This window comes from Jaculus jaculus, chromosome 8 (genome assembly GCF_020740685.1).
Source record: "Jaculus jaculus isolate mJacJac1 chromosome 8, mJacJac1.mat.Y.cur, whole genome shotgun sequence".
Lineage (NCBI taxonomy): Eukaryota > Metazoa > Chordata > Mammalia > Rodentia > Dipodidae > Jaculus > Jaculus jaculus.
Window position 1 is genome coordinate 10,716,247 of NC_059109.1, and position 13,194 is coordinate 10,729,440.

At 48.6% G+C, this 13,194-nt stretch overlaps 1 protein-coding gene and 1 non-coding gene across 10 annotated transcripts in view; both read right to left on the minus strand.

Moving 5' to 3' along the window:
* Positions 1–13,194, minus strand: part of Trerf1 (transcriptional regulating factor 1) — a 297,150-nt gene that overhangs the window by 80,811 nt on the left and 203,145 nt on the right. The window lies entirely within an intron of this gene.
* Positions 7,214–7,346, minus strand: LOC123463234. Its single transcript, XR_006638824.1, has one exon. It is a non-coding gene; the product is annotated as a small nucleolar RNA SNORA33 (small nucleolar RNA).

The following is a 13,194-nucleotide window of genomic DNA, read 5'->3' on the forward strand; positions in this document are numbered from 1 at the left end:
ATGGGAGGCAATGTTAAAGTGAAGTAACTATGTGACCCAGCACTTCCTGTATGGCAAACGGCTCTGGGAGACCAGGACAGGACATGCTCCAACAAAGCCACCAGGATTCATAATACCCTTCAGCACTGGGACTGAAAGAGTTACCCCCGTGACCTGTGGTTCCCGGGAGAAAGTCGTAAGACACCTTCAGTGCAAACTTACTGCACCTACTGGCTCTGTGTGGGACAAAGCCAGGGATAAGGGCCACTGCAGCCTACCCAACTCCAACTCATAGCTGACCCCCGCCCCTCGGTCCCTTGGCGATGGTGACAAGCTGACTCAGCCAAGTGAAGACAGAGGACAGAACAGGAGGGGAGAATGATCTGCCAACAGGCTGGTAGTTCCTGAGTGATTGCCTAAAATCCATGGTCCCCCCCCCGCCCCGACCCCCAAGGAGCAGAGTCGAGAATGTCAGAATCAACTAGCAGCTCTTTGCGCCAGGACTACCCACCCCGTGAGATTCACAGCCAAATGGAGTCAGGAACCACATGGCGTGGAGACTGTCATCTATGTTCTGCCTTTGCCCCCCCCCCCGCCCCGCTATCTTTTAAAAAAATATTTTATTTGAGGGCTGGAGAGATGGCTTAGCGGTTAAGCGCTTGCCCTTGTGTTGGGGGCGTGCATCTGGCTAACGTGGGACCTGGGGAACCGAGCCTCGAACCGGGGTCCTTAGGCTTCACAGGCAAGCGCTTAACCGCTAAGCCATCTCTCCAGCCCCCCTTTATATTCTTTCATACAACCTGCGTCAAGACTCAGTGAACAGGAGATGAGAACCCACGGGGGCATGTCTTTGGGCTTGCAAGTCTGCAGCGGTGCAATACAGACTTTTAAGGGTAGCAGCCCAGCATGGGGTGCAGACCTCTTGGAAGAGAGGTCACCCTAGACAGGGTCCAGGAGGTGCAGTGAGTGTGGGGGTGGGCACTCAGGGAAGGAAGGTCTTCGTAGGGAACAGGGGAACTGAGTCTAGCTCCCCCCCCCTCAAGAAAGATGTTCTATCTCTGCTCCTAAGATCTTGGGGCACAAGACCTTCTGAATCAACACTGGGACCAGAGCCAAACAAAAGGATCCCACCCCTGAGAGCTGTCGTAGGCAGGGCAGGGCAGGGCAGGGCAGGGCTGGGCAGTTAGAACGGGAGATTTCCCACTGGCTCTTCTACCAAGGCCCCGGGGAGGGTGTGGGGTTAACCTGGAGAGGAAAGGGCGTTGCCAGGAAGATCTGGCCCTCCTAGCCAGGAGTAAATTATTAATCCAAGAGAGAAGACGCAAATCGAGAATGGAGCAAGGGCTCCATTCCTATTATTTAAGGCCCACACGTGATAGGCTGGGAACCCAGCATCGAGTAAGCTCCAGCAGGTTGGCCTCCCAGGTCGGCTGCCATCATTCGGTCTTAGCCACATACCCAGGATACCACGTTCCTCACAGACTTCTGGGGCTCGGGATCCCAAGTACAATGCTTGGGGCTGGACGCTCAGTTGTCAAACGGACCAGTGACTTTGGCCTTGGAATGTGGTCTTCAAAGTCCTCTGGTCACATGGGACCCCCAGGAAAAGGGTTAGGTGGGTTTGGGAGAGCCACTCTCTTTCTGGGTAACAGCGATGCTCCCTGGCCTATGCAGTAAGAGCTTGAGCGTTCCCATGCCTGAGTGCAGGCTGGGTCCCCTGGCTGTCCTGAGCTCCAGACAGGAAGCCTCTGGCGGAAGGCCCGAGGGTACCCCAGCCCCTGACGTCAGTGCCACATTCAGGCACTCTGTAAACAGTGGCAGCCACATCCTGGGTTAATGCCACAGCCCCTGGGCTTTCCACTTGCAAGATAAGGGGCCGAGGACAAGTAACCGTGCGGCCCCTTTTGGCTCAGAGTTCTGAGGCCTTGGGGGGAGATCTGGGAGTCTGGCATCTGACTAGCAACCTTCCCAGGGGGACTTCCTGAGTCCCGCCTTCTGCCAGAGACCCTATGGACGGCGAACATCAATCCTGCACCCTTCTCCCCTCGGGTGGGAGCATTCAGGGCAGGTGGAGGCCCATCTTGCTCATCTCTGGGCCCAGCCAGTGTTTCCTGCCTGCAAGTGAACTCTGATCAGGCGCATGCTCAGTGAAGCTGGGCAGAGACCCTCCAGGGCTCTAGGCGAGGAGCTCCTGAGATGTGACAAGACCCAGGTGCCTCTGCTGCCCCTGGCTGAACTCTTCCGTCCTTCGTTATGCGAGGGGGGTGGGCCCAGCCAACACTCTGGGCTATGGAAGAGGCCAGAACTTCAACATCACCGAAAGAACTTGCTTATTTGAGGGTCCCCAGGAGGAGTCTCACCCGCCCTGGGGAAACCTTGTGCTGGCTCTCAGGACCCCGTGCAAAGGCAGGGGAAAGCAGGGTGTGAGGAGACCAAAGAAGTGAGTGCCTGGGGCGTGGGGATTCCACGAACAACAGACCGTGAGAACCGCAGAAGACGGTGAGGCAGAGGACCGTGTTGTGAACTTGTTCCAAAGCACAGCACGCCACGATTGCCGGGCGTGGTGGCGCGCACTTTTAATCCCAGCACTCGGGAGGCAGAGGTGGGAGGATCGACGTGAGTTCGAGGCCACCCTGAGACTCCATAGTGAATTCCAGGTCAGCCTGAGCTAGATTGAGACCCTACCTTGAAAAACAAAACAAAACAAAACAAACAAACAAAAACAGCAACACAGGTTGCAACTAACCAATTGCTAAGATTTGAATGTGAAATACCACCCCTCCAGGCTTTTTTGTTGTTGTTTGTTTGTTTGTTTGTTTTTATTTTTCAAGGAGGTAGGGTCTCACTCTGGTCCAGGCTGACCTGGAATTAACTCTGTAGTCTCAGGGTGGCTTCGAACTCACAGTGATCCTCCCACCTCGGCCTCCCGAGTGCTGGGATTAAAGGTGTGCGCCACCACGCCCGGCTCAGGCTTGTGTTTTTGAACCCTTGGTCCCCAGCTGGTGGCACTGCTCCTCAGCCCATGTTTTCTTTCTTTTTCTCCTCTTTTCTTTCTTTCCTTCTTTCTTTTTAAATAGCTTATTTATTTATTTGCAAGGAGGGAGGGGGATGAGAATGGGCGCACCAGGGCCTCCAGCCACTGCAAACAAACTCCAGATACACGTGCCACTTTATGCATCCGGCTTTACGTGGGTACTGGGGGGAATCAAACTCGGGCCATAGGCTTTGCAGACAAATGCCTTAACCGCTGAGCCATCTCTCCAGCCCCCCAGTTTGTTTTCTTGAAGCACAAGCCCAAAGTTGAGGACAGTGGAGAAGGGAACGTGGCGCACGCTTACACACGCACTCACTCTCAGGTGTGTATTTTTTTTTAAAATTATTTATTTATTTATTTGAGAGCGACAGACACAGAGAGAAAGACAGATAGAGGGAGGGAGAGAGAATGGGTGCGCCAGGGCTTCCAGCCTCTGCAAACGAACTCCAGACGCGTGCGCCCCCTTGTGCATCTGGCTAACGTGGGACCTGGGGAACCGAGCCTCGAACCGGGGTCCTTAGGCTTCACAGGCAAGCGCTTAACCGCTAAGCCATCTCTCCAGCCCTCAGGTGTGGTTTTCATGGTTGTGTTGCTCACACTTGCCAACAATTTTCTTCGGGTGACTTGCTTTTCTAACTTCTTTCCAAAGTACTGAGGTGCTGGGCACACATGCCCAGCTGACTGTGAACAAGGTGCCATTCACTTCATGTGCCAACAGTGCTTACTGTCTCTTTGTTTGCATGTGTATGAGGAGTGTGTGTACATGCACACACATGTGTGCAGGTGTGCATATTGAGGCCAGAGGTTGCCATTAGATATCTTCCTCAGTCACTCTCCCCATCATTATTATTATTTTACAGAATATATTTATTGGGCTAGAGAGATATCTTAGCCATTAAGGCGCTTGCTTGCAAAGCCTACAAACCCAGGTTCAACTCTTCACTACCCACATTAACCAGGTGCACATGTGTCTGGAGTTCTTCTGCAGTGTCTAGAGGCCCTGTTGCACCCATTCTCTCTCTGTATCTGCCTCTTCTTCTTTTCTCTCTCTCCCCCTGTCTCTTAAATAAATAAGATATTTTTATTTATTTGAGAGAGAAAAAGACGGACAGACAGAGAAAGAGCAAGTGAGTATGGGTATACCAGAGCCTTTTGCAGCTGCAAACGAACTCCAAAAGCATGGATCACTTTGTGTGGGTACTGGGGAATGAACCTGGGCTGGCAGGCTTTTCAAGCAACTGCCTTTAACTGGTGAACCATCTCCCCAGCCCCTTCACCTTATATATATATAGATTAGTTTTTAAAGTATTTTATTTTTTATTATATATATATATATATATATGGAGAGAGAGTGAGAGTGAGCGAGAATGGGCACGTCAGGGCCTCTAGCAGCTGCAAACAAACTCCAGATGCGTGTGCCACCTTGTGCATGTGTCTTTATGTGGGTATTGGGGAACTGAACCTGGGTCCTTTGGCTTTGCTGGCAAGCACCTTAATCGCTAAGCCTCTTTAGCCCCAACTTTTTTTTTTTTTTTTTGAGACCATTTCTGTGAACTGGGAGCTCACTGACTCGACTAGACTAACTAACAGACCCTAGGGAGCTTTCTCTCTGTGCCTCTCAAGCACAGGGATTACAAGCATGTGCCAACGTGCTTTGGCTTTTACGTGGGTGCTGGGGATCTGAACTCGGGTCCTTGTGCTTGTAGGGCAAGTATCTTACCCACTGAGCCACTTTCACTAGTGCGTGCATGCGCGCATGCACACACACACACACACACACACACATACACACACACTCTTTCTCTCTCCCTCTCTTCCTCCCTCTCTTTTTCTCTTTTTAAATTTTACTTTATTTACTTATTTGAGAGAGAGAGAGAAGAGATAGAGAAGGGACACTCTGGGGAATTGAATGCAGGTCCTTAGGCTTTGCAGGTAAGTGCCTTAACTGCTGAGCCGTCTCTCCAGCCCCCACACACTCTGTTTTTGCACAGTAGTTCCTTGGGTTACATTATATGTAATTAACTTATATCATGACAAGAATGGCACATTGGCATAGGCAGGTCTGAGAACCAGCACACCATGGCATTGCTCCAGCCTCTGTGAGTTGGTCCCACGGCTGAGGGAAACGGGTGCTCTGTCTGTTGAGTACTAGCAAGCTATGGAGAGCGTTGCTTGCCCCTTAGTTATCTAGAGGTTGATAAAGACGATTTCACCCGTGTGCCAACATGTCTCGCCATGTCTCGAGCCGTGGAAATGCTAGCAGTGTCTGATTTATGCCACCTAACATTATTCCTCTCCCATGTCAGACATGAGCAATTTTTTTTTTTTAAACAATGCGAGGGAGGGCAATGATGGAGGGGTATTTTGCAGTGAACTTGTCAGGGTTTGGTGAAGGAACAGGGTGAGGGGGCGGGAGAGGTGCGGTGACACCCATGGATTGGGCTCACGTGGACAAGGTATGCAGCCCTGGGAATTTCAGATTTACTTTTAAAAATTTTTTTTGTTTTATTATTATTTATTTATTTGAGAGTGACAGACAGAGAAAGAGGGAGAGAGAGAATGGGGGCTACAGGGCCTCCAGCAAAGGAACTCCAGATGCGTGCGCCCCCTTGTGCATCTGGCTAATGTGGGTCCTGGGGAATCAAGCCTTGAACCGGGGTCCTTAGGCTTCACAGGCAAGCGCTTAACCGCTAAGCCATCTCTCCAGCCCTCCGATTGACTTTTCGTTGTTTATTTTTATTTATTTGAAAGCTACAGACAGAAAGAGGCAGATAGATAGAGAGAATGGGCACACCAGGGTCTCCAGCCACTGCAAACGAACTCCAGATGCATGTGCCACCTTGTGCATCTGGTTTATGTGGGACCTCGGGAGTCGAGCCTCGAACTGGGGTCCTTAGGCTTCATAGGCAAGTGCTTAACCGCTAATTCACTATGTAGTCCCAGGGTGGCCTTGAACCCACCAGAGATCCTCCTACTTCTGCCTCCCGAGTGCTGGGATTAAAGGCGTGCGCCACCACACCTGACTTCAGATTGATTTTGACTGTTGTTGCAGAAACTGCTGGACGGAGGCCTGTGAGACCTGGAAAAGTCGGCAAGGCCCCTGACAATAGGCAGGAAATGAGGAAGAATGCCCAGAGAGCAAGTGAGATTGGCCTTGGCACATCTTCCTTAGCACACAACACACTATTCCAAACTGTTTCCCTGCCTCCTCTCTTAGACTGGCATCTCATCTAAGGAATGCCACATTTTCTTCCTCTCTCTTTCTATCTTGTGTCTTGCTCTAGCTCAAGCTGTCCTGAAATTTACTATGTAGTCTCAGGCTGGTTTTGAAGTCATGGCGATCCTCCTACCTCTGCCTCCCAAGTGCTGGGATTAAAGGAATGAGCCGCCACACCAAGCTCACTTTCTTTTTAAAAAGTTGTATTTTGGGCTGGAGAGATGGCTTAGCGGTTAAGCGCTTGCCTGTGAAGCCTAAGGACCCCGGTTCGAGGCTCGGTTCCCCAGGTCCCACGTTAGCCAGATGCACAAGGGGGCGCACGCGTCTGGAGTTCGTTTGCAGTGGCTGGAAGCCCTGGCGCGCCCATTCTCTCTCTCTCCCTCTATCTGTCTTTCTCTCTGTGTCTGTCACTCTCAAATAAAAATAAATAAATAAATTAATTAAAAATTAAAAAATAAAAAAAAGTTGTATTTATTTGCAAGCAGAAAGAGATAGAGAAAAGACAGAGATGAGCCGGGCATGGTGGTGCACACCTTTAATCCCAGCACTTGGGAGGCAGTAGGAGGAGTATTGCCGCGAGTTCGAGGCCACCCTGAGACTACATAGTGAATTCCAGATCAGCCTGGGCTAGAGTGAGACCCTACCTTGAAAAACAAAACAAAACAAAACAAGACACAGAGACACAGACAGACAGACACACACACACACACACACACACACACACACACACAGGAACTCCAGATGCATGCGCCACTTTGTGAATCTGGCTTAACATGGGTACAGTGGAATCAAACCAGGGTTGTTGGGCTTTGTAGGCAAGCTGCTTTTAACCACTGAGCCATCTCTCCAGCTCCACCATTCACTCACTCTCTCTCTTTATTTTATTTTTTAAAAACCATCCAATTTATTAATTCTTTGCCTTCATTAAACTTAGAACGTGTTACATTAAAATTAAGGCTTATGAAAATGCTTCAATATTGAAGTATTGTAGCCATTTTCAGGGACCTTAACAACCTCGACTATCCTTGACTGTCCTAACATGGCATCACTGTTGCCAGCTCTCTATATTTCAGCAGAAACACATTCAGATAAGCAGACCAATTAATTTGCTGGCTTCTCTGTCTCTTTAAACAAAAATCTTTTGTTTGTTTGTTTGGTTTGGTTTTCCAAGGGAGGGTCTCGCTGTAGTCCAGGCTGACATGGAATTCACAGTCTCAAGGTGGCCTTAAACTCATGGTGATCCTCCTACTTCTGCCTCCTAAGTGCTGGGATTAAAGGCGTGCGCCACCAACATTCTCTCTCTACTTAATTTTTTTTTTTTTTTTTTGGCTTTTCGAGGTAGGGTCTCACTCTAGCTCAGGCTGACCTGGAATTCACTATGGAGTCTCAGGGTGGCCTCGAACTCATGGCGATCCTCCTACCTCTGCCTCCTGAGTGCTGGGATTAAAGGCGTGCACCACCACGCCCGGCTTTTTCTCTACTTAATTTTAAAAAATATTTTATTTATTTGAGAGAGAGAGAGAGAGGCAGATATATATAGAGAATGGGTGGACCAGGGCCTCCAGCCACTGCAAGCAAACTCCACACACATGTACCACCTTCTGCAACTGGCTAATGTTGGTCCTGGGGAATTGAGCCTTGAACTGGGGTCCTTAGGCTTCACAGGCAAGTGCTTAACTGGTAAGCCATCTCTCCAGCCTTACAATCAATTTTTTGTTTGGGTCTTGGGGGAATAGAACGGGGGTCCTTAGGCTTTGCAGGCAAATGCCTTAACCGCTAAGCCATTTCACCAGCCCTTTTTTTGAGGTAGGATTTCACTCTAGCTCATGCTGACCTGGAATTCACTCTGTAGTCTCAGGGTGGCCTTGAACTCACAGCGACCCCATACCTCTTGCCTCCTGAGTGCTGGAATTAAAGGCATGCGCCCCCACGCCTGGCTCCTTTGCTCTCTTTTTGAGGAACAGACATCGTACCTGGGTGCTAAAGACAGAGACGGGGAGGGAAGGGAGAGCTCTGTCCCCATAGCAAGCAGAGAAAATGGAAACTTCTGCTCTGAGGGGTCGACCTGCTTCCGTGACTTGTCTGCCACAAGAACTGCTCCCGACAAGAGTCTGCAGACCCTTCCCCAGTCGCCGTAAATCACCCAAGTGCGTGTGTGCACAAACACGTTTACAACACATCACTCCCGACCCACCCTGGGAAGATGATTTGTGCGGATGGTGTGTTGACAACACACCCATCAGCTGTCAGCTCAACATGTTTAAATATTGTGTCCCATCACCTAGAACATCACTTTTTAATTAAAAAAAAAAAAAGACAGGTCTGGGGAGATATCTCAGCGGATAAAATGTTGCCTTGCAAATATGTAGATATGGGTACCATCCCCAATGCCCGTGTAATAATGCCAGGTGTGGTAGTACACACTTGTAATCCCAGAGTTAGGGAGGCAAAGATGGGGGTATCTGGAGCCCACTGATTAGCAGGTTAGTTGGTAAGCTTCAAGCCAGTGAAAGACCCTCAAATAGAGACGGATGGGTTAGGGAGATGGTGGTTAAACACGCTTGCCTGCTAGACAGGGGTTTTACTCCCAGCACCCATGTAAAGTCAGAGACAAAGTGGTGCATGGGTCTCTGTGTCCCAACAAGTCTACAGCTATGGGAGACTCCAAAGCTCAAAGCCAGGTGTGGTGGTGCACGTCTTTAATCCCAGCACTCGGGAGGCAGAGGCAGGAGGATCACCAGTTCAAGGCCATCCTGAGACTACAGAGTGAATTAACAGGTCCGCCTGGGCCAGAGGGAGACCCTACCTCAAAAAAAAAAAAAAACAAAAGGGAGGGGGTGGGTGCAGGCATGGTGGCGCACGCCTTTAATCCCAGCACTTGGGAGGCAGAGGTAGGAGGATTGCCATGAGTTCGAGGCCACCCTGAGACTACATAGTGAATTCCAGGTCAGCCTGGGCTAGAGCTAGACACTACCTTACAAAAACCAAAACCAAAACCAAACCGAAACAAAACAAAAAAACAAACCAAAGGGGGGAAGAAAAGATAAATGATGCCTGGGCATGGAGGTGCACGGCTTTAATCCCAGCACTCAGGAGGCAGAGGTAGGAGGATCACTGTCAGCTTGCAGTCCTCTTGAGACTACATAGTGAATTTCCAGGTTAGTCTGGGCTAGAGTGAGAGCCTACCTGGAAAAAAAAAAAAAAAAAAAGATGCATAACTTTTGTGAGAAGCACTTGAGGGTGTCCGCACATGCACACAAACATCTATGCACAGGGAAGAGACAATCTTACAGTATGGGGAGAAGAGGAGTAAGAAAAGCATGACAAAAGTTAAAGAAAATTAATTTTTCCTCTCACCCTCACCTTTGTGCTTCCAGTTTTAAAAAGCATATTTATTAGCTGGGCGTGGTAGCGCACGCCTTTAATCCCAGCACTCGGGAGGCAGAGGTAGGAGGATAGCTGTGAGTTCAAGGTCACCCTGAGACTCCATAGTGAATTCCAGGTCAGCCTGGGCTAGAGTGAGACCCTACCTCAAAAAACCAAAAAAGAAAAAAAAATTGTTTGAGAGGAAGGGAAAGAGAAAGAGGCAGATAGAGTGAAAGAGAATGGGCGTGCCAGGGCCTCCAGCCACTGCAAATTAACTCCAGATGCCCACACCAACTTGTGCATCTGGCTTATGTGGGTCCTGGGGAATTTAACTGGAGTCCTTTGGCTTTGCAGACAAACACCTTAACTGCTAAGCCATCTTTCCAGGCCCATTTTAAATTTTTGAACATAAGAATAAAAAGCTAATGGCTCAGAATCTCTCAATGAGCTCCCAGAAGGTGGAGTTCAAAGCTGGGATCTACTCTCTCTCTCTCAGATAAATTATTTATACATTTATATATGTGTTCTTTTGTTTGTTTGCTTGTTTTTCAAGGTAAGGTCTCACTGTAGCCCAGGCTGACCTGGAATTCACTCTGTACTCTCAGGGTGGCCTTGAACTCAAGGCGATCCTCCTACCTCTGCCTCCCGAGTGCTGGGATTAAAGGCGTGCGCCACCACGACCGACTCGAAATAACATATTTCTAAAAACTCTCTCCCTGGGTTAGACAGATAGTTTAGTGGTTAAGAGACATGCCTGCGAAGTCTAAGAATCCAGGTATGATTCCCCAGAACCCACTAGGCCAGATGTTCAAGGTGACGTATGTGTCTGGAGTTCCTTTGTGGCTAGAGGCCCTGGAGCATCCATTCTTTCTTTCCCTCTCCCTCTGTCATAAATAAATAAAAATTAAATTAAAAGTTAAAAACTCTATCTACCTTTCTACCTCTTTTTCTCTCAAATAATAAAACGTTTTTTTTTTTTTTTTTTTTTTAAGCTGGGATCTAGAGTTTTCTGTTGCAGAGACCACACAGCTTGCCTTCCACCAGTGGAGGTCAAGAAAGATCTTATGTGGCACGTCTGTCATGGTGGAAACCAACTGTCCTCTAGTTGGACTGGAGGCCTGCTCCATGGGAAGGGAAAACATCCCTGATACTGAAAACTTAAAACAGGGGAAATCATGAGCTCTAGGGGTATAACGTCTGCTGCTATCTGGATAAATATATATATAACTATGCTTATCAAACTGCCCAATAAGCACTTCTCTGAATGTTCATACCCATATATTAACACTACTCTCACTTTTAGTAGAGAACCTTCTCTGTTCAGATGACAGTGACCTTGGGATGACTCAGAAGGCATCATGGTGCTGGGAAGAAGTGACAGGAGTGCTCAGCACTGCAATATCTCTATCACACCTTCCAAGGCTCAGGGTCTATTGCAGAAGAGGTGGCGGAAAGAATGTAAGAGCCAAAGTAAGGGTAGGACTCCTTACAACGTGCTCCTCCAGACACAAAATGGCCTGGATATCCATGACCTCACAGTGCCTGACACTACCTACACAAGACCATCATAAGAGAAGGAAAAGATCATGACATCAAAATAAAAGAGGGACTGAGTGAGATGGGGAGGGGATATGATAGAGAGTGGAGTTTCAAAGGGGAAAGTGGGAGGAGGGTATTACTATATTTTTTATAATCATGGAAGTTGTTAATAAAAAATTTTTTTGAAAAGGAAAAAAAAGAAAGATCCTATGCTGAGTCTCTGATGAAGGCATTGGGGAATTTGGGGATGTATACCTGTCCTCACGGCCGACTGAAACATTCTAGAAAGCACAGTGCAAAGTGTGGACATATATAATTTTACTCTGGCCCCACTAAAAACCTGGATGTTGGGCTGGGGAGATAATTCAGAGGTGAAAGCTGCTTGCTTGCGAAGCTTGCCGACCCAGGTTCAATTCCCCAGAGCCCACGTTAAGCCAGATGCATAATGTGGCACATGCATTTGGAGTTTATTTACAGCAACAAGAGGCCTTGGTGTGCCCGTACTCACTCATTCACTCTCTCTGTCTTTTGTAAATAAATAAATTGTTCTATCTGTTTCAAAAATGAGGAAATTAACATTCAGAGATGATCCTTTTAAGGTCACGCAATGGAGGACAACTGACCAGACCTTCCCCCCTCCCCCATCCTGTTGCCAAATAGTGAGGCTTCCTCTGTCATTCTACAAGGTCCCTTGTTCCCTGGCTGCAAATCTCACCAGCACGGGGGCTACTTCCCCTTGTTGGATCCTTTTAGCTTTTATCTTTGACTTCAGAAGGGCAAAGAGAGCTAGTTTATACCAAAGTACAGACACGTCCCAGTAATTTGGCTGTCAGCTCCAAGAAACTGTCATCTTCTAGCATTATTTATTTATAGACTCCTACTTATTTATTTATTTAGTGTTTGTATTTGCATGTGTGAGTACCGGAATGAATGTGTGTGTGTGTGGATGCCTGAGGACGACTTTTGGGCGGTCCTTGCCTCCCCGTCATTTGGGGCAGCCTCACAGTTCACCACTCCTTTGGTGGGCCTCTGGCAAAGTCTCCTGTCGCGCCCCCCACCCCCCACCTTCTCACTGGGATTACAGAAGCCTGCTATAGCTTCCCATGTTGTCACATGGGGGTCTGGGGATCCGAACTCAGGTACACAGAGTTGCGTAGCAAGTGTTTCAACCACTGAGCCATTTCCCCAGTCTCTGTGTAGCATTTAGACGTGAAGTTGGAAGTGAGAACGTGATGCTTTTTATTTGTTTTGTTTTGTTTTGTTTTTTGGTTTTTTGAGGCAAGGTCTTGCTCTAGCTCAGGCTGATCTGGAATTCACTATGTAGTCTCAGGGTGGTCTCGAACTCATGGCGATCCTCCCATCTCTGCCTCCCAAGTGCTGGGATTAAAGGCATGTGCCACCACGCCCGGCGCAATGCACTTTTACAGCGAAAATGAATGAATCTAGGCTTAAAGAGCTAAGAGCTCTTCATCTGGAACATCTCACTGGAGGAAGACAAAAAGACTCATGCACCAAGGAAGGGTTTTCCTCATGGAAACCCCTAAAAGCTCAGCTTGTGCAGTGGGAAGGCCAGGGTTCAAATCCCAACCATGTCCTGGCAAGGCGAGTAACCTGGGCAAGTACATCTTACTCGCTTCTGAGCTTCAGTTTTGACATCTGTAAAAGGGCAACAGCGGGGGCTGGAGAGATGGTTCCGTGGTTAAGGTGCTTGCCTACGACGCCTCATGGCCTGCATTTGACTCCCCAGGACCCGGATGGATGCACAAAGTGGCGCATGCATGTGGAGTTTAGATATAGTGGCTGGAGGCCCTGGTGTGCCCATTCTCTCTCTCTCTCTCTCTCTCTCTCTCTCTCTCTCTCACTCATTCTCTCTCAAATAAATAAGTAAAATTTAAATAATAAAAAAAAAAACAAAAAACAGGACTAGCAGCACCTCTTGTTTTAGGTCTCCATGAAGAGTCAGTGAAACAATGCATGGGCTGTCGTGGCACCCAGTGAGGGCACGTACAGTCCTGGCCTGGCCTGGGGTGGGGTTCCTGTGCTTTGGATTCGATGTAGG